A 22,149-nucleotide genomic window follows, 5' to 3' on the forward strand; every position below is an offset into this window, starting at 1 on the left:
GTAACACACTCTCTTCCATATCAGATGTCCTGCCTTACCTCACGTAGTATCTTCCATTGCAGCACAGAAGGATGCTAAAGTGCTGTGATGTGGTTGCCGTTGGTGCGGGAACAGTGCAGGATGGAGTCATTGTGCCAATTTCCCATTGCATCAAGTGAATCATACATGAGGGGCATGTCGGTCAACACTTAATCAGTATAACTGTCCATAGTGCCGTTGTGTATCACTGTAGACAAGCACTTAACAGAGCAGGAAAACAAAACCATAGACAGAAACGAGCAATACTACTTGACCAACTAATACTGAATGCAAACGTAAGGGCAACGAAGTAAGGAGGGCATTACCGTTGTCCACAGCAGGCATTGTGAGCGAATGAAAACAAGACACGTAGCGCATACCGTCGAGATCTGTAATGCAGTGCTCTGTTTCCAGTGCAGTAGAGGTACAAAGCTGACTGGGCCAAGAAACCAAACAAAATGCAATAACTCTTTAACGAGCCACCTGAGACTGTGCGTCCCTTTTACCGAAGTACTGACAAGCTCTACGTACTTACAAGCTATACCTGAACAACCTCTGAAAGTTTGTTGTTGGAGTTCTGGTTCACCCTTATGTGTGGAAGCACTACTAAGTATACCTAGATCCTCGAATAGGCCTCTCTACAACGTTCCTGAATTCACACCACGAATATCCGAATTAAACTCTTTTGGAAATCTATTCGTGACATGTTGAGCTATCCCAAAGGACGATCTCGTGTGACATGAGTAAAAAAAGTAAACGAAGAATGCTACCTATGTATCTTTTATATCACCTACGTATGACAACATCCACACCGAAAATAAAGATTCGTTAAACTGGTGTACCAGTTTAGTAGACAAAACAGTACAGTACGGAAATGCAAATGCGTACTCACAAAACGTCATTATATATGTAGGCGTAGTTCACAAATACACAATTTAAAAGAATACAGGGTTAAGCAACGATTTAGTCCTACATCTCACCATTTATCGACTCACCTACATCATACAATTGATGGATATTGTTGATAATGTCTGGGTGGTGGAATTATTGACAACTATAAATTTTTGGAACTGAATGTCACATAAATAGGGTAAAAACTTCTAAATACATTGTTTGCTCTTCAACAAAAATCTTTCTTCTGCTAACCATAGTAGTAAAAATCTTTTTATTTAGTTGGCTGTTGTTGCTACTTGCTGTAATTGGTGTAGTTCGTGTCATGAAGATTTCTCGTGAGGCAAATGACTTATAAAAAAGAATAGGGTTTTCACTATCGGGAATCGTGATTGAAATGAGTTTAGGCAATTAACAGGGTTGGAGGTAATTTCATATTTCTTTAATTTCATATTTTTTGGGTTCATATTACTGTTAGGATTTCTTGAAATTCAGGGCCTTTGTTTTGAGTTAATTATTGGAAGTGGTGTTGTCAATGTACAGCAGTCAGATTACGTTGGGCTCGCATATTGTGGGTAATAAACGAATAGGTTAAGTCTGAGTTGTCTTTGTCAGGGAAAATTCTGTAGGTTAATATTTAATAAAAATAATTAAAGAATTAGTTTCAATATCTTAGTGTGATATTGAACTTTAAAATATTTCTTATGTGTACAAGTTGTCCAGGTAGAACAGTTAGCACACGTGCTCCGAGGGGAACAGAGGAACTATGATGGAGCAAACAAACTAGTTACACACAAATATACACTTTATTGCATTACAATGCTTAACAAAAGCCTTACAGTCTCTCGTTGGATGTGTTTGCAGACAGATACAACTAAGGAGTGACCTGTCAAGGCGCGCGTTAGTGAACACAATGTCAACTAGACTATGGCCATCCTGGGCACCACTCTGTCAATGAATGTAGTAAACACTTGTCCCCATCTGAAGGCCGCAGGTGACTCCACTTGTAAGTCTCGCAAACTGGTCTCCACTACGAACAGCAACCAACGCCGAACATGAACCATCCATTGCTGACTTTAGCCACTACTCATTACAGCGCGGAAGTCCATCTCATTGGGGGCGTTATGGAGGTTGCTGATTGGGACACGCTTGTGGTTGGTGGTGAAACCTAGAGCGCCAACCGTGATGCCAGTAGGAAATTGTCTCAGTGAACCATCTCCGGTTGCGTCCATTGGCGAGGACACAATGATTTCAATGGCTTTGTTTTCGGTAACAGTGTGTCAGGCACTGTCAATGTAGTTTTCTGAGGTGCTGAAAATCTTAAATCAATTACTTCATTATTTACATTGTTCTTTGAAGTTTAAAACGCCATAAGCAATGAGTATCATCAATATTCAATTACTCATAATGCAGCTACTAAAAGCAGTTTAGAGGGTATATAAATATAGCTTCATACATTCTGGAATGAGAATATCGTAAGCAAATCAGTGGTTAAGCTAGTGACATATATTCGAGAGGATTATTTATAAGTTTCCCACCGTCTCCACAATGGCGGCGCAGACTGCATGCATTACCCTACGCCGCTATCAGTCGCTAACTGAAGATGCACTAGGTGACAACACTCAACGGTTGCACGTTTTACACCGGTAAGGAAAGCTGTTGCGCATCAACTGTTCATTTTAAGTATTCAATTTTAGCAAAAGTCACTTTATTATTTCAAACGTAGAAAAGTATTCCTTCTCATTCCTGGTCGGTTATACAGAATTACATTTATCATGGAGTCGGTAAATTGCTTATGAGAAATAGCGGCAGCGTTCTTTCGAAAACGATTTTCCTGTTTGCGGTTATACTCGGTCTCTTACAAACTCTTCGTCGACGGTACATGAAACAGTAATCTTCGCTATTTTGGGCTGCGTGCTATGTTTTGAATAATTTGGACTAAACGTAGCTTTGCATTGCTTCAGGCTGTGGAAAGAGAAAAAAACACGTGTACTAGGCTCACATGCCTATGCAGATTTTTGTCGTTAAAACAGCTCACGGTATTTCCGTTTAGTTTATCGAGGTCCTCTAAAATCAGTGTCGCGTAGACTCTCTGTCATCAGTCATCCATCTGGTCGTTATCTTCAGATAAGAAACAGTTGGGATTCTCGCTGAACTGTTGAGAAATCCACTTCGCTCCAGTTCTGAACAAAAGACTGTCGCTGCAGGGATTGTATGACATAATCCTCTTGCATGCACTACTGTCTATGTTCATGTTCAAAGATCGATAACAAGCTTACCATTAATGACCGATACATTGTTTCACATTACAAGCTGTATCGTTTAATAAAATGCCAATATTCATTATATGGCAGTTTAATAAAATAAACTGCCATATAATGAATATTGGCTTTGACAGCACAACAAAATAGTATAACAGTGTGTGTTATGAGCCAAAGCATGCCACACCCATTCTCTCACCCCCTATGACTTCATTTATGATATCATCATACTTCCTCCCCCCCCTCCCCTTCAAGCTTCAAGCACTGTTTCAGATTTCTCCTAAAACGCCTGTTGCTCTATATATAAAATGACTCGAAATTCAAAAAATGGAGGGAAATTCAAAACAGCCGAGTTGTGCTAGTGGGTTTCTCCTACTCCTATGATGCCCTAAGTATAAATTCCCGGGAAATTCAAGATGGTGCATGATCATGTTTGCAGAAGTTGATCACGTGCTAAGTATAGAATGCAACATGCCACTGGGTTTTCCATGATGTCATACACCAGTCACTCCTTTCCCCACGGATTTCCAACTTTTAGGACAAAGGGTCTCACATAAAGTAGATCACTTGTGCTAAGTATAAAATTCAAGACGTCCACTGTGTTTTCCTCTGACGTCATTGTCAACGAAGGGCTTTTGCTCTAAGTACAAATTGAAAGGAAATTCAAGATGGACATTGGTCCTGTTGTCCTCTAGTTGGAACTAGGTCACTTGGCACCATAAGCTTGCATCTGTCCACTTGTGCGATAGTGGTGAGAGACAGTGCTATTTATGTCTTTATTTTTAAACAAACATCACAATGGGGCAAGACCTGCCTGAACATCTGCCGCCGCCACTGTCTGTACATGCGAGAACAAACAGACCACTAGCGGCTGGCAGCACTAATCTGGGCAGCTGACTACACTGTCAACAATGGACATCAAATTAATTCCATATTTTTAGATTTCCAGAAGCCTTTTAATAGCGTTTTTCAAAAGTGACTTCTAATTAATTTGCATGCCTATGGAATATCGTCTCAGTTGTGTGACTGGATTCGTGATATCCTGTCAGTCCATAATAACTGATGGGAACTCGTCAAGTAAAACATTGGTAATATGTAGCGCTCCCCGAGAAAGCGTTATTCGTGTTGTTCGTGATCTACATAAACGATTTGGAAGAGAATCTGTGCAACCCTCTTAGATTGTTTACAGATGATGCTGTCCTTTATCGATAAGTAAAGACACCAGATGATCAGAAAGAGTTAATGGTTTAGACAAGATATCTATATCGTGCGAAAATTGACAATTGAATGAAAATCATGAAAATATAGAGAAATCCACATGAGCACTAAAATGAAGCCGCTAAATTTCAGTTATACAGTAAATCACATTAATCTAAAGGCTGTAAACTCAACTACATGCTTAGAAGTTAAACTTATGGATAACTTAAGCTGGAACGATCACATAGATAATGTGGGGAAACCAAACAAAGACTGCGATTTACTGGCAGACATTTAAGAAATGTAACAGGTCTACTAAAGAGACAGCTTACAGTTTGTCTGCCCTCTTCCGGAGTACTGCTATACTGCTTGGGATATGCATCAGGTTGGACTGATGGAGGATACGAAAAAGTTAAAAAGAAGGGCAGCTCGTTCTGTATTATCGCGAGATAAGTGAGAGAGTGTCACGGATATGACACACGAATTGGCATGGCCGTCATTAAAACAAAGGCGTTTTTTGCTGCAACAGGATTTTCCAAGAAATTTCAGTCACCAACTTTATTCTCAGAGTGAGGAAATATTTTGTTGGCACCCAACTACATAGGGATAAATGATCATAATAACATAAGAGAAATCATAGGTCACACGGGAGGGTTTAAGAGTTTGTGTTTCCTGTATGCTGTTCGAGAGTGGAACGAAAGAGAAGTAGCTTAAATATTCAGATGTTCAGATGTGGGTGAATTCCTAAGGGACCAAACTGCTGAGGTCATCGGTCCCTAGACTTACACGTTGCTTAATCTAACTTATGCTAAGAACAAGGGAGGACTCGAACCTCCGGTGGGAGAGGCCTCGGAATCCTTGACATGGCGCCTCTACCCGTGTGGCCACTCTGCGGGGCGAATTAGCTTATAGGTAGTTCGATGAACCCTCCGCCAGGCACTTTACTATCAGTTGAGGAGTAATCATGTAGATGTAGGTGTACGCGTACATGCTGCTGCAGCCACCACTGCCAGCGCCGACTTTATCCCAACCGAACAGTACACCAGGTAATCGCAAAGCAGCGCCATCATTGTGTGGCGTTAATTCACCTGATGAACCGATGGTTCACATGACTAATCTCAATGGCTGACCCTCCCACAATATCAGGAGGCTTCAGCACTGCACTGTGCTAGCCACGGTACGTCATAAAGCCGACAGATATTCACACACGTGCAATTTGTATCTCAGATGTGAAGAGTCTGCCTGTTTTTGTGATGCTGTGAGGGAACTGACATCATGAATCCTCTAGGGCTCTCCATATATCGGTAAGAGTACAATGGGGTGAAGAGCTCTTCTGAACAGCACGTTGTAAGGTATCCCAGATATGCTGAATAATGTTCATGTCTGGGTAGTCTGGTGGCTAGCAGGTGTTTGAACTCATAAGATTGTTCCTGGAACGTGTGGTGTGTTGCATTGTCCTGCTGGAATTGCTCAAGTCAGTCAGAATGCACAATGAACATGAATGGATGCAGGTGATCAGACAGGATGCTTACACAGGTGTCATGGCAGAGTCGTATCTAGACGTAGCAAGTGTTCCATATCACCCCAACTGCACACGCCCCGAACCAGTACAGAGCCTCCACCAGCTTGAACAGTCCCCTGCTGACAAGCAGGGTCCATGGATTCATGAGGTATCCTATTTATAGCTAACTCACTTTTCCACTAGGTAAAATAGATCTTGGACTGCTATTTATGGCTGGGAAAATGGATGTTTGAACTTGCTGGATGTTGATAGGCTACATAAACATATTATTCATCTTACAGGTGGTATCTACTGTACATTCCTGGTCTACTATTTAGCAACATTAAAAACCACTCAGATATGTTATTTGATCAGATATGTTATTTAGGCAGTAACCAGTATGCTGTGTATAGCTAACAACATGAAAAACCAGTTAACGTGTTTTCCCTTTGTCATTTAATCGACACAGATTTTTGGTCTTCATGTAGAATATGCAGTAATATTTTAGCATCACCCACGAAAACTCACGCACCAGGTTTTTAGAGTTTCAAGTTACTCAACGAATGGATAAATTTTGGAGCAATTAGTGCAAGACAATGCGTCAAACAATAAACGGACTTTATGATGTGGGAATCAAAGAATACCTTGATTTATATTTGATGGAAATCCATCAGCGAATGAAGAACTCTGAAGATGATGATATACATTAACAGCCTTCTTGTTAAACCATCATCCACGTCTAAAACTGAGTAAATACATGTGACTGGTGTACTACAGTTGCTTAGTAGTTGTAATAGATTCCACATAAAATTGTTGTAAAAGTTCGAGTTCTATCCTAGCGAAGATTCAATTATTAGTTTCCTCCCATCACATATTCTCGTAACTGCAATACACCCATCAGAAACTTTTATCATGAAGTTACCTACACTGTATTGTAGAAATAAGATATATATACTGCCGATAAGTAGTGATTGCAGTTGGTGAAGTGCAATTAGTGAGTCAACATGAAATACTAGGATTCACCTAAACATTCGACATCCTGTAAGCTAGAGATTTTGGAAAGAGACGAATCACTCAGAGACACGTTAGGCCTGTCACATAATCTCCCGAACTATTCTCAAATGCTACAGTAGAAGAAAAATCAGAAAGAGGGTGTTGTTGGTGATTTCATTAAATATTAGTGATAGAATATATGGAGTAAACAAGGAAAAACCATATATGCTGGCTACTTAACCAAGAATGCAATTTACACCGAGCGAGGTGGCGCAGTGGTTAGCACACTGGACTCGCATTCGGGAGGACGACGGTTCAATCCCGTCTCCAGCCATCCTGATTTAGGTTTTCCGTGATTTCCCTAAATCATTTCAGGCAAATGCCGGGATGGTTCCTTTCAAAGGGCACGGCCGATTTCCTTCCCCATCCTTCCCTAACCCGAGCTTGCGCTCCGTCTCTAATGACCTCGTTGTCGACGGGACGTTAAACAACACTAACCCAAGAATGCAATTTAGATAAGTTGTAGAGAATTAAAAATAATACCTGGTTTACAGAATCTAATATTCTTCAAAATTAAGAACCATAGACAACCATTCACCAAAAGATATAGAAAATAATTGTGAGGTAGCTATTATGTATGAGGACGTATATAAGAAAGACCAATGGAATAGAAGCAAATGTACGAACCGTTAGAAATACGAAAACATTATTAAGTCTGTCTTAACAGATATACTTGGCAATGGCTTTAGCAACATTCAGAAGAAGAAAATTAACAGATGTCCCCAATTCATGTGTTGTGACTACCCCAATGGAGTCTTTGAGTGATTACAGCTGCTCACAGCGTTGTCTGCAGCTGGGAATACCACACATTTCAAAGAAATCATTCCAATGTTTTCAGAACTTAAAGAAAAATGTATCATGAAACGATGGAGACAGTTTCTCGTGAGCTCCATAAGCCAGCATACAAGACATTTGAGTTTTAATTTGAGGTTTCGATGACTTACGGCAGATGGATCTTTTAGATATGAGGCGATATTCATAGGAGAATAAAACTTTCAAATAAATTTTATTAGTTGTTAATAAACACTTGAAATTTGCTTGGGGCTTGCCTGTGCAAACAAAGAAGAAAAACGTAGACACACAGGTGGCTGAACAAGTTGTGCAATAAGGAACCAACCGAATTCCAGACATTCCTCTAAGGGATCACAGTGGTGTTATGTAACGGATATTTCAAGATGGTAATGGAATGATGTGGAATACGTCACTTCTCTATTCTCTCAGATGAAGGGATGTACCGTGGAACATTTGAAATGAATGATAAACGTGTCAATGTTGATTCATTTTAGACTTCACCCAACATATAAATGGACTGATATCCTCCCACAAATCATTGGCATCTACACTGAAGCGCCAGAGAAACTGGTATAGGCATGCGCATTCAAATACAGAGATATGGAAACAGGAAGAATACGGCGCTGCGGTCGACAACGTCTATGTAAGGCACCAAAGGTCTCGCGCAGTTATTACATCGGTTACTGCTTCTACAGTGGCAGGTTATCAAGATTTAAGTGAGTTTTAACGTTGCATAGTCGGCTCAATAGCGATGTCACGCATAACCTCCGAGGTTGCGATGAAGTGGGGATTTTCCCGTACGACCATTTCATTAGTGTACCGTGAATATAAGGAATCCGGTAAAACATCAGATCTCCGACATTGCTGCGGCCTAAAAAAGATCCTGCAAGAACGGGACCAACAACGACTGAAGAGAATCGTTAAACGTGACAGAAGGGCAACCCTGCCGCAAATTGGTGCTAATTTCAATACTGGGCCATCAACAATCATCAGCGTGCGAATCATTCAACGAAACATCATCGTTATGGGCTTTCGGAACCAAAAGCCCACTCATGTACCCTTGATGACTGCACGGTACTAATATTTACACCTCGTCTGGACCTGTCATTGGACATTGGACATTGGACTATTGACGACTCGAAACGTGTTGCCTGGTTGGACGGGTCTCGTTTCACATTGTATCGAGTGGATGGACGTGTTCGGGTATGGAGAAAACCTCATGAATCCATGGACCCTGCATGTCAGCAGGGGACTGTTCAAGCTGGTGGAGGCTCTGTACTGGTTCGGGGCGTGTGCAGTTGGGGTGATATGGGACACTTGCTACGTCTGGATACGACTCTGCCATGACACCTGTGTAAGCATCCTGTCTGATCACCTGCATCCATTCACGTTAATTGTGCATTCTGACTGACTTGAGCAATTCCAGCAGGACAATGCAACACCCCACACGTTCCAGGAACAATCTTATGAGTTTAAACACTTCTGCTGCCACCAGACTACCCAGACATGAACATTATTCAGCATATCTGGGATACCTTACAACGTGCTGTTCAGAAGAGCTCTACACCCCATTGTACTCTTACGGATATATGGACAGCCCTAGAGGATTCATGATGTCAATTCCCTCCAGCACTACTTCAGACATTAGTCGAGTCCATGCCACGTCGTGTTGCGGCAGTTCTGCGTGCTCACGGGGCCCAAAATAATGTTAGGCAGGTGTACCTGTCTTTTTGACTCTTCCGTTTATAACACAATAAAAATGAAGTCATCTAGTGTACATAGTGATAAGCTTCTAATACTGTTTACAGTCATGTTAAAATGGTTATTTGATGCAAACATAAACCGAATGTAGGGTGACTTTGTACGTATTTCAAAATTTTGTCTGCAAAACTGGTCAACAGAAATATTCTTAGTTTACAAGGTGCCACAAATACACCCTATAACTTACATAAACCAGGGTTGCACTAGCAGTGAAATTTCTGTACATATAACAAGGTGTGCAAACGTCAAACAGTGCAGTAGCTCTACTTGCCTGTTAGGAAGCACTTGAAGAGAGTTAGTGCTGTTCTCTATAAGTTACCAATAGAACCTTATATCCTTATGTATGCACTCTAACGCAAACAAAACAAAAAAAAGAAAAAATTCACCCTAAAGGAATTATCCAAATCGGAAGAAAATCAGTAGATATGATGTACATGTAAAGACAAACAAATGATTACAATCTCAGAACAGTTGGACGATTTATACTAGAGAAAGTCCTTCAAAAATAGAGCGTGGTCCACATATGGCTCTTGTGAAAGCAATTAATCGGCTTGTTACTGGTAGATAGAGTAGTTGAAAGACCTCCTTGTGGATATCGTGCAGAATTTTGTCCAACTGGGACGTTAGATCGTCAAAATCCTCATATGGTGTGAAGTCCGTTCCCAAAACGCTCCAACCATTCTCAAATGGGAAGAGATCTAACGACGTTTGCGGCCAAGGTAGGGGTGGGAAAAACTTAGGCAAGCAATAGAAATTCTCGACATGTGTCGGTAGGCATTATGTTTCTGTAATGTATGCCCAGTATGGCTTGTCAAGATGGGCAACAAAACGGGGTATAGAATATCGTTGCCGTTCTGCTGTGCTGCAAGGGTGCCATGGATGACAAGCAGTGGGGTCCGGCTATGAAAATAAATGGGACCCCAGACCAGAACATTATGACGAGTGACAGCCAGGCTGGTAACCCACTACTGTCTAGGGTATCTCTAGACACATCTTTGCAGGTCATTGGGTCTCAGTTCGAAGTTGGACCCCTAGCTGAAAATTACAGTTCATTCAATGGGATTTCAGACCGAAGAGGTGTCAGGAATTAACTTAGACGGATGTGGGATATCAACACCACTCTCAAGTATGGCCTGACATCCAGGAGTGATGGTCTGCAGTGCCATTTCTTTTCATAGCAAAAGCCCTTTGGTTGTCGTCTGCGGCACCATCACAGCATAGCGATACATCGCTAATATTCTACATCCCATCTTGTTGCCCTTTATGTCAACCCATCGTGCCAAACATTGCCTTGGCCAACAGGGTCGACAGTTCTATACCCAGTTGAGAACATTTGGAGCATTATCGACAGGGCCCTTCACCAGCACGATATCCCTCAGAAGGATGCACAACAACTCTATTTATCAAAGCCAAATAACTGCTATAATAGTGGCCAATGGTATACCAAAGCTTTATTGACCTGCTAAATTTGTGAATCACTTTCTCTTGAATTAATCATCCACTTTTTCTGAAATTAAAATCATTTGTTTATCCGTATGTGTACGTCAGATTTACCCATTTCTGTACCATTCGGTTACTTCCTTTGTGGAGCATGTATTTATTTCTCATGTAGTGTTAACTATTGTGTATTTTTAACCAACTTGAGAAACAGTCTACACATTGTGAAAAGTGAATCAATGTACACAGAAAATGATCTTCGATTATGTCTCGTTGCCGATCGAATATTAGCCGATCAAGGTAAGGAAATAACGTTCTAGATGGGACATTGCTATTGGCCTGGAGCTTTTGATAGTACGAGTAAAGCGATGTGCACAAAACTTAAATTTGATGTGAGGTAAATTTCAGCCAAGTTATGAGCGCAGCTCTTCGTCCACAGAAGAATAAGCATAAGAAGAAGGGCACGTCAGGGTGTTCAAACAATTGGATTCAGTTATCAGTGGCAGGTAAAATAGCCTCGAAACTAAAACTGTTTAAAACACTTACCACTCCTAGAACATGATGTGGAATCGTCCCACTTCTAATTCCAGCCTTGGCGGCGCTTTTAGCGAATAGTCCTTTAGCCGGCAGTACGGAAGTTGTAGTTATAACTGTGAAAAATACTGAAAACCCACAGTAGCAGCTTGATGAGTCAAAAAGACCTGACAGATACGTGGTATTTCGTGGCTACTAGGAAAGGACCGTATTGAAAACCACACAAGAGAATTCTTGGATTGCTCAAAGAAAACACTATTAGGTATACTGCCTGACACACTGCTTTCAAATGACCACCAGCTTAAATTCGTAAAAAGTTTTCTTGGTTTGTTCACGCGGAAATCTAATGAATGTTTAATTGCAAATTCAGACGTTGCTGGTGGACCTGGAACACGCTGAGTGTCGTTTGTTAGAAGAAGAATCCAAATAGTGTTTCATGTTTTGACATATTTGGAAATTTATCTCCACCTGACGAATTATGCTGCCACTCCGATGATAACCATATATTCTACAGTTTTCAGAAGGTGGAGGAGGAGGAGATTAGCACTTAACGACCCTTCGACAACGAGGTCATTAGAGACGGACCACAAGGTCGGGTTAGGGAAGTATGAGAAAGAAATCGACCGTCTCTTTCAAAGGAAGCATCCCGGTATTTGTCTGAAGCTATTTAGGGAAATCACAGAAAACCTAAATCGGAATGGCCGAAGGCGAGTTTGAACCGTCGTCCTCCCACATACGAGTCCAGTGTGCTAACCAATGCGCACAGTTTTCAATGCTAACAAAAGTTTAGTAAATACACTGATCAGCCAGAACGATATGACCAGCAACCTACTATAATTATAAACCCGTCCAGGCAATAACAGTATTATCTGGCGAGGAATGACTGCTAATGACACACAGACACACACACACACACACACACACACACACACACACTTTGCATGTAGTATCGCTGAGCAAGCTGTCCGTGTGTAGAATGGGAAAGGCGCGCGATCTATCTGAATTTGACCGAGAGCAGATCATGATGGTCCGGAGGCTCGACACAAGCATTCAGAAACTGCGTGACTTGTCGGATGTTCGAGGAGTGCTGTCGTGAGTGTCTTCAACTCGTGATGAGACTAAAGTGAAAGCACGCCCAGACTTCGTGGGGTTGAGCGGCCACCACTCGCTACAGATGTCGGCTGTCATATGCTGGGCAGACTGGTGAAAGACAGACAGGGAACGTTGGCGGAAGTAACATCAGACTATAATGCTGGGCAGAGCACATGTGTGTCTGAACACACCGTGCACCAAACACTCCTAACGATGGGCCTCCGTAGCTGACGACCCATGCATGGGCCAAAGGTAAACCTACGACTGAAATGGGCACTTCACCATGAACACTGCACCCTGACGCAGTGGCAGGGCTTTGCATCATCTGATGAATTCCGATACCTTTTTCATCCTGGATGCGAATCCGTCGTCTTCCAGGGGAGCAGCTCCTTGACGCCTATACTGCGGTACGGAGACAAGCTGGCGGCGGCTACATTATTTTCTGGCTAATATTCAAGTGGGCATCCATGAGTCCAATGGAGCTCGTGCATGGCATCATGATGACCAAGAAGTATCGTACACTTGCTGTAGGCCACCTACACCCCTTCTTGACGATCATTTTTCCCGGTGGCTGAGGAGTTTTTCAACAAGATAATATCCCATTTCACAAGGCCAGAAGAGTCATGGGTTGGTTCAAGCAACCCAGTGGGAAGTTACAATTGATGTGCTGGCCCTCCGAACTCTCCAGACCTGAAACTGATCAAACGCATCTAGGATATGACTGAACGTGGTGGCAGAGCTCATCTCCTCCTTAACTGGAATTTACGGGAATTAAGTGTGCAGAGATGGTGCCAGCTCCCTGCAGCGACGTACCAAGGCCTCACTGCTTTCATGCCACGACACCTCACCCCTGTTACCCGTGCCAAAGGTAGACATACCAGCTGTTAGGTAGGTGGTCGTGACACCTGTGTCTCATATTCATCCTGGACGGCTACAGAGAAGAAGAAGAAAAAGAAGAATAAGAAGATATAGACCCGTATTCATGTCCACTAGTTTGTCGTTTGTAGGTTGAGGATCGATGACATTCATTTTGAATTTAATAGTTGATCATCTGTAGGACGCATGAATTACTTCCCACCAATCGAACTAAGCGAAGGGGATTGGAAAATTCCACTGATAGAAAAGTACAAAGCTATTCCTTATATGAGCATAAAACTGCAACCTACATCTGGGCAGCAATGAAGCTGTGCAAGTACCTCAGGACACATATGGTAATTGTGATTTAAACCAAAATTTAAAGTGGGTAGTACCAGGTTTCGACTTATGTACGAACGTCATCATGCTTTACATGAAACTAAGAATAACTGATTAAGAAATACACTTAACAAAGGAAGATCCAGTAGCATCACTAAAAGCTTTCTAAAACAACCAATTTCTGGACAACTATCTGAAAAAATTTTACGATTCAGCTAATTCAGTGGATAGATTACCCGTTAGCACAATTGGAGTCGAGTGCAATACTGCACCGAATTAATTTCTCAATTACTGTCGGTCCAAGCTATAAAATTATAGAGATACCAAGCAATGTGATTTATCCCTTAGTGAGTGTTCAAACATCACATCACTCTCAGTTGAGGATTGTAGACTACAGCGTTCGTCCCATCTATTAATGCAAGTAGGAAGTCATGATACGTCTTCATTTGAAGCAAGATAGGCATACAACATAAAACCAGGGTATACAGCCAGCAGCAACTTACAAATGAAATATAACATATTAACACCAACGAACTAGCAATGCCTTAAATCTCTTGGCTGGAAACCCTGCAAGAACAGTGTCAGCACTCAACGTAACCACACCAGTCGAATTACTATTCATGAATACCTCTCGCACAAACCTGTTGCTTCAGCAGTGATCGAGAACAATGATGAGGTGTTCATAGTTATACAGTATCTAGATGCTATGAACATTCCGAGCAAGAGTTTGTAACGGCTCCACGTGAGCCACTACATGGCTTGATACTACAGTTACATGATCAAACACACCTGGGTGCCCTTCCGACACTCAGGGAATTTTTATCCGGAATTATGTTACATTATCACTCTTAGCATAGTCTGCAAATGTGAATGTGGGTCGTCTGCTGACGTATGCTTTGGCTGTCTGCGGTGGGTTCTGTGAATGAGGAGATGCAGTTTAACCAACCATTGTATCAAGTAGAGTGCGACTACACTGGACCAGAGAGACTTCCCTGCGCGTTAGAAGGTGCCGTTAGGTTGGCAAATGGCCACTGTGCAGACTCTCTGAGCCCTTCTGGCCACCGTGTGTGGACCCCGGACGAGGGGAGACGGTTAGGCATTCCCTGCTGAGACTCTGGTGAGAATAGACGCACTGCGTGATGGCTCCTATAGTCATCTTGGTTAGGAGACATTATCAGGTTGGATAAAATTGCTATTTCGGTTTTGTATTACGGATGAAGGGTCAGCATTCCATATAACCGTACTATTAAGTAAAGTCAGTGATTAAGAAGTATTTTCATGAATTTTAGGAAATAAATTTTGTTGTTATAGAAAATTTGTAACTTTGTTTCTCACAGCAACGACATATTTCCATTACCATTCCAGTTAAGTTATTCAAACTTAACTCAAAGTTAGTCAATAAGCAGAAATTTTGTAGTGATATTTGCTCATGCAAACGGTCGTAGGCGTCTTTCACAAAAGATACAGGTTGAGGATGCCTGCCAAGGCTTTGCGGAAAACGTATCATGCAAGTTTCCTGTACTAGGAGAGTACATTTGTAAAAGTGATTGGAGTCCCGTAGTAGCATCCTATCTCACATACAATGCATTCGATTTTTTTTTCAGAAAATAGGATAGGAGCCAAATGGCGTTGAAATTTAATGCACTAGGAATGTAGGTATCACATAAACCTTAAAGAATACATTTCCGCATCAAATTCGGGCTTCAGTTGCTTAGAAAATGCGGGTGTTCAACGAAGAAACCATCATCAGGAACGCGTACAAGTGATTCAGTGCATGCATACCTCTCAAAATTGTTATCTGTTACTTTGAGGATATGAGAAGGGTTCTAGTTAATTTTAGGTAGGAATTTGAATTAGTAGGAAATGGAATGAACGATAATGCAAAAATAAGGTAGCAATGAAGAAGAGAACGAGATTGCTTTCGATAAATGAATTTGGAAAGTACCATATGCCTTTGTAATCAATGATGACCGTTTGAAACTTCTAAAGATTCTTGGATCTGGCATTCAGCTGCATTTGTTTCAGATTGTGGGCTCTAAATCGTCAGGCTTTTTTATGTACCATGTATCGTCCATAGTTTAAATTTAATTGTTAACTTCGGAGATAATTTAAATGACGACACTACAGGTCTTTTCAGTATAGTACAAGAGATGTACAATAATTTTTCATCGTGTACAAAAACTGGGATTTATTAAAAAAACACCCTGATATTGTAGCTTTAAAACCACTGTTTGGGACAGACCGACAAGTGGAATAGACGCTATAATACTGGTGCATAAAAATGTATCAGAGATTTTTATACGAAAGGACCAACACATCATCTTTTGACTAAAAAGCAAAAGATGATGTGCAGTGTCCAGCAGATAAAATATGTAAGATTTATTTAGTTGCTCATTTTACGTATGACATGATGTACTGACAAAATTAATATTTGTTAATAAAATTCTTCAGACTTTTAATGTGAACACACAGGTCGACTTACTTCAGCAGGTTTAAAAATCTTTTTGATCAGCTATCGAACTGATGAAAAATTTGAAATAGCTGTAAGTAATTCCAAACAAATTGCTGAAAAATTAGAAATATAATCTGAGTTTGAAAGTTACTGACCGACCCCTACGGCGCCGAAAAACTTCGAAAACTTTTGATTGTGAACATGACGACAAGCCTCATGAAACGGACTCGAAAACCTCTTTCAAGTTTCATACCTGCTTTTACATATTAGACCAGGTGCTAATGCCAGTAAATTAAATTGTTTAAACTAAGTGATATTCAAGATAAAATCCAGATATGATTAATCACTGTAATCAAAGGAAATACTTTTTGTGAATTATGGTTTTTCAGATATAGATGCCGAGCATTTGTGTGAAGAAATTGTCATTTCTGTCCCTCTTTAAAGATTTAAGCAATGATGTAGCGAAAATTCTGGAATTTATATTTTCAGATAATTTAACAGACAAGTACTCTATTCTCACAATTCCTTCACGAATATTGATAACGATGTCACTCACAGTATCAAGCCTGGAAAGATCTTTTTCAAAATTAAAATTAGTGAATTTATTCGCGCTCAACACTGAGTCAGGAAAGATGGTCCAACTTGTCCGTAATATCGATTGATTGACACATTTTAGATAACATAGACACTCGCAAAATTATTAACTACTTTGCAAATCATTATGAATCTATGGCTTAAAAGTCAGTCTAATCATCATAGAGAAACTGAAATCCTTAATCTCTTATAATTTGTATTTAAGATATATATCAGATGCACAATAAATAATTGTTATGTAATATGAGTTTTCTTTTTGACATCTTTTTTTTTCCAAATGGTAGTAAGCTGGTTCACTCATTCATAAAATTGAAGGGGCGCTTCCTTGTTTTCACACACGCGTGCTGACCATGGTTTAGCGAGCCACTGGTGATATCGCACAGATAGATTCCAGAGATGGCAGAGTTCAATCGCCAATTGAACTGAATTTCTCAAAAAAAAAAAAAAAAGTTTCTGAGCACTATTGGACCTAACGTCTGAAGTCATCAGTCCCCTAGAACTTAGAACTACCTAAACCTAACTAACCTAAGGACAGCACACACATCCATGCCCGAGGCAGGATTCGAACCTGCGGCCGTAGCAGTCGTGCGGTTCCAGACTGTAGCGCCTAGAACCGCTCGGCCACTCTTGCCGGCTGAATTTCTCCAGAGCTCACATCGAAGAACATAAACTCATCAGTTAATACAAGTATTTACGTGCAACTCAGAACAAAAAATTACGTTTACATATCTCCAAATTTTTCCCACAAGAGAAGCTTTATACAGTGTAAAGCCCTGTAACTCTCCTTGTTCGCATGTGCACATACACTACAGTGTTCTTAAATACTACACAGAACATACGTCAGAGAAATGAAGAAAATTATTTGTGTAACACCCGCTAAAGTGTTATGGCTCCTTTCGTTTTATTTTTCTATCTCTGACAACATTCTTCAAAGTTTCATAAATCTTAACATGGAAATTTCTGCTAACAAATACACATGGTTTCAAATGTTTGAATAGGGAGTAAAATTTGTTGAGGGTTAACAAGTCTTGACTCCAGTAACAGGTTCAAATAGATGCAACTTATAATTGGCATGCAGATATTAAGATATGTTCAAAGACTACACTAGCATGGAGAGTTGCATCAAAATAGTCTTCAAATTAAAGACAACACGTATTCTTCAGTTACAACATTTCGTTGACAGGAAGCAGCAACTTTATTTGAATTCCTTAAAGCTTATTAATGGTTCTATGAACAGTTGCAAAATTTGAAAGAATATTCCGTAGGAGAGCATTTAAGTGCATCTGTAATTGGATTAGCAATTGCAGTTAATCAGTTATGGTCATGATGTGTGTGTCTGAATGGTGGCGTGATTGTAGGGGCACTATATGAAAAGAGTTGTTCGTGCTGCATGCACGACGTTTAACGCAAAGTGGTTCGGAATTACGTAAAATGCTAGAATATCGATCTTTCACTATTCGTCCTCTTTAACTCACAACAGGTTGCACATGAACACATAAGCACTTTGAGTATAGGACAAGGCGATTTCACGGTGATAGGGCATGACGTGATGCAGCAATAATTTTGTTCTATGAGACGCTGTTCCAGTAGGACTATGTAAGTGTTTTTTACAAAACTGAAGGGCTAAACAAACAATATGTAAATGTTATATGTATGTAAACAATATGTATTTAGACTTTGGAAGACAACCTCCCATATGCACAACGCAAAATTTGTAAAGGAGCATCAAATGTGTTTTGTTTCATTGTACTTTATGTTACATGAGATTGGTTCACAAAGGCGCAGCGATTCCCCCTATTTTTATTCAATGCGTCTTTTGGCCGTGGATGCGCTCTTTAACATGAAATGTTTGTCTTCTGTTCATATGTAACAGGCACACGTCAACTTTTATAGTCATTATGCAACCATCTGACAGAAAACAGACCCGATGTCTCTAACAAACATTGAAACCTTTGTTAGATCAATCTATCTGACATGAAAATATCAAAGAACGAGCGGAAGCAAAACGTAAATACCCATCTGGCACCTAGAGATTCTTATGATATTGCTACTATTAGGTAAATCTTTCTTAACGCTTAATTCCTTGAACTGAATTAACGCAATTAATGCACTCAGGATAAAGATCCTCGAAATGTAGCCCCTATTTATCTCTGCTCTGCGACTCGAACTCTCTGTCGGCCGGTGTGGCCGAGCGGTTCTAGGCGTTACAGTCTGGAACCACGCGACCCCTACGGTCGCAGGTTCGAATCCTGCGTCGGGCTTGGATGTGTGTGATGTCCTTAGGTTAGTTAGGTCTAAGTAGTTCTAAGTTCTAGGGGACTGAAGACCTCAGAAGTTAGGTCCCATAGTGCTCAGAGCCATTTTTTCGAACTCTCTGCCTGCGGCGAAGCTTATGTTGGAGGTTGGATCGGATAGCATGCACTAGTACCTATATCTTTTACGCATTTGCGGCCTGTACCGTGGCTAGAAAGATTCTACATGGACAAGTGAAGCTAATGTGACCACCGCCCGTGATCGACGTCAGTGTGCAATAACGGCTCATAGTTGGCAGATGTCAGCACTAGCACTGGTAAGTATCTGTGGGGACACAGAAAGCAGTCCAGTTGTTGTAGTGCGGAATTGAAGCGATTTCTCTGACGTTCAAAAGGGCATGATCATTGGAGTTCGCGGCAAAGTTGAAACTATTTCCGAAACGGCTAAGTGTGCCGCCTTGGGTAAAGTATATCACGCATGGCAAAATGGCGCTATCCGAAATCGACGCAGAACTAACAGATGCCGCAGATGAAAGATGTGTACGACGGCTGCGGATATGCGTACTGGTGAGTAGATATGCAGCTGTTGAGCAACCGACCGCCCGGATTAACCAAGTGACTACCACCAGCGTCTCCCCAACGACCGTTCAGCGATCTTTGCTGCATTTGGGCCTCCGCAGCACATGTCTGGTTCATGCCGGTATTCTGACTGCTGCTCATCGGCGACGAAAGCTGGAATCTAGACGCCATTGCCGCAACTGGACGCTCACTGAGTGGCGATAGGTGGAGTCCTCAAGTGAATCCGTTGCCGTGTACCGCGCGAAGAGCCTGAAAGCAAACGTTAGACGGGACTATGCCGAGGATGGAGCTTTACGGTCTAGGGAATGTTTTCGTGGGATTCCCTGGATGATCTCGTCATTCTGCCACAGTGGATCAACACAAGTACGCATCAGTCTTTGGGGATTTTGACAGGCGGTATGTTTTTCCTACCACGATGGTATCTGCCAACAGGACAATTCAACGTGTGAGTCAGCTCGCGGTGGACGTGCGTGGTTGGAAGACCAGCAGAATCAGCTTACAGTACTCCTCTGCCCACTAAATATCCTGCATTTAAACACAATCGAGAATCTCAGACACCACCTGTCGACGCTAGAGTTCCTCAACCGCGAAATCTGGTGTAGCTGGCGACGGCAGGAGTTCCGGCATAGCTCCACACCTCTGTCTATATCTTCCAGAACGTCATTGACTCTCTGCCTGTAAGTCTGGCAGTGGTGTTCGTTGCAAAAGGTGTCTATTTAGGATTTTACAGATAGCCACATTAATGTGGCTGGAGCGTGTGCATTCGTTTGTCATCTAACTACAGCATCACGTGCCCGGAACATCATCAGGTCTCATTTAGTCCCGCGGTAGGCAGAGATCATAATGTTTTGGCTTATCAATATAAAATAGTTCCGAGAAAATAGAATTTTGGATATCAGAAAGGTCATTCATACACATTAAACTACCATTCAATTGTTAAATTTCATTAGCGACACATAGAATAGGGCTCCTGCGACATACATACATGGCGCATAGGCACAGAAAAACAAGAAACACTTAACACGAGAGCTCGCCGGAATGAGGCGCGGACCGAGACTCACTGGCTGCCCCGTAATATAAAAAGTAACTGTGTTATGTATCTCGTAGTCCGAACAAAAGAGGAATATGCTGATTGCCGTTCGGTGACTCTCATAATAGAACAGAGTTGTAACAATTTCCAGGTCATGCAATAGTGTCAACAGCGTGGCCCATGACGTGAGCAGTTGAACCAGGATGTCGAAAGCTATTCTGACGTCACTTCAGATCGCCCTGCTCACAGACAAGGTAAAGCGAATCAGAGACAAATACGAGTGGAGGTCACATGAAAACGAAACATCGGCCGCAACGGGACTGTGGAATTATTCCATTCAAAAGTAATCATCATACGCTTTAAGACATTTATCCCTGTAACTTAGTAAGTCGGGATAAGGGAACACTTAGCATGGAAGGTAAATGCCCCTACTAATTCACTTCTTAACACAACAACTAGAGCATCGATTAAAAACAATTCATTCAAACAAGCTTTTATAAAACAAATTAGAGGCAATCTACACGTGGCCGTTCGTAAGACAATATCAAAATGTATAATTACAACAACAGGCTGGAGACTTCTATACTTAGAAACAAATTACAATCTGAAGTGATTTTACAAGGTGGCACGTATGTTCCCCCCCCCCCCTTTTTTTTAAGGCAATAACATGAAAATGATTTACAAAGCACACCAGTTCGTTACGAACCGAAATAACACTAGGAGCACAACAAGTTAATTAATGCAATTGATTCCCAAGCAATTAAAAAAACCTTTTTTACATATATATGAAATAGGTTCAATAACTACCAAAGGGGCAGCGACGCCAGGCTGCCCTGGGCAAAAGGTGACTTAACTTATAATGCCGGAAGCAGGAGACCAGCCGTCCAAAAAAACACCCAAAGGCCGGGGCCCAACCGGGAGTCACTTCTCATTAGACGACACGTCACAATCCCACTGGGAGACGAGACAATCAATCTCTTTTTCGTAGAACGAGGTCGGAGGCATACGAATCCACAACCGCACCCTCTCTTGCACTCTGCGACTGATACCAACATCAACGCATGTCTTTTATCAGGTCGCCAAAGATGTGAAAAATCATACGGCGAACGACCTGGGCTGTACGCAGGATGTTGCTATGTTTCCCATTCAAATCGCTGAAGCGATGATTTCGTCCGATTGACAATGTTGAGGCAGGAGTTATAGAGCAACAGCATGATTCCGCGCCGGCCGCGGTGGTCTAGCGGTTCTGGCGCTGCAGTCCGGAACCGCGGGACTGCTACGGTCGCAGGTTCGAATCCTGCCTCGGGCATGGCTGTGTGTGATGTCCTTAGGTTAGTTAGGTTTAAGTAGTTCTAAGTTCTAGGGGACTTATGACCTAGGATGTTGAGTCCCATAGTGCTCAGAGCCATGATTCCGTCCCACAGACTTCCTCAGCGTCTTCACCTTATGGGACGTCGTAGTTTCTGCAAAGTGTCTTCAAAGCGCTGCGCATTGCTTGTGGTTCCATACTC

The sequence above is a fragment of the Schistocerca cancellata genome, chromosome 7 (assembly GCF_023864275.1).
Source record: "Schistocerca cancellata isolate TAMUIC-IGC-003103 chromosome 7, iqSchCanc2.1, whole genome shotgun sequence".
Taxonomy (NCBI): domain Eukaryota; kingdom Metazoa; phylum Arthropoda; class Insecta; order Orthoptera; family Acrididae; genus Schistocerca; species Schistocerca cancellata.